Here is a 936-nt window from a genome sequence, read left to right as displayed (position 1 = left end):
AGTCCAACTCTAGGATCTTGAGCTGCATTAAGACTCGGGCACTAACCAGGATGGAAAACTCAGAGGCTAATTCCAGAGCTGAAGTTATTCAAAAATGATCTGAATTACAGTGTAGCTATAGGTTTGGAATTCTAGGAAGATCTGGTAGTTGCATTCTTGACTCTGCTCTTTGAATTCTAGAGCATTATTTTGTTAACCAAGAAAACTAAAATAAAGGGCTACAACAGAGAAACCAGTAGTCAGTAATAAATGTAAGGCATCTACATTCCATGTCCTTATGCATCACAGATGTGGCCAGCTGTGAGCAAACCAGGTTTACCTCTTCTTCTCAGCCATCTTCTTCAACCAATTTCTAAGAGTCCTGAATTACGGATCAAATGGAGACAAAGCTGTAGCAGATAATTAGTTCCTTCAAAGGCCAATTTTACTGTAAAATAGATATAAATAATCTACTAATAGAAACCCATGAAACAATGGTAAATATCTGTAACACCTATTATAACTGCAAATGTTTCACATGACTTTATCACTGAAATATATGTGACTTCCTTTGAAATACGGTCAACAGCTTAAAGGAATGATGACTCACATACCCCCAGCATCTAAAAACACCCTGTGCACAAGAGTATCATTAAGATGAGTAAGCACTGAATTGCATCCATGGCCTAGCCTGACTACTCTGTGCTACATACCAGTGTAGCCCTCAGCTAATGAACGACAGATATATGTGTCAAGCCCCAGTATGCCACTCCCCCTGCTCATGTTTATAAAATTACATGCACTATATTCTACCTTCCTTGCCCCGAACTTCAATTTTTGGAAAATCATGAGTGTCTGTGTGCTGAAATAAGTGCAACTCTTTGAGTGATACAGGAAGATATGAGGCAAAGACTAGTTCAGAAGCCCACCTAAAATTCATCAAACACGTGGAGACAC

Source organism: Eulemur rufifrons, chromosome 29 (assembly GCF_041146395.1).
Source record: "Eulemur rufifrons isolate Redbay chromosome 29, OSU_ERuf_1, whole genome shotgun sequence".
NCBI classification, from domain to species: domain Eukaryota; kingdom Metazoa; phylum Chordata; class Mammalia; order Primates; family Lemuridae; genus Eulemur; species Eulemur rufifrons.
Note: the sequence above shows the minus strand (reverse complement) of the source record.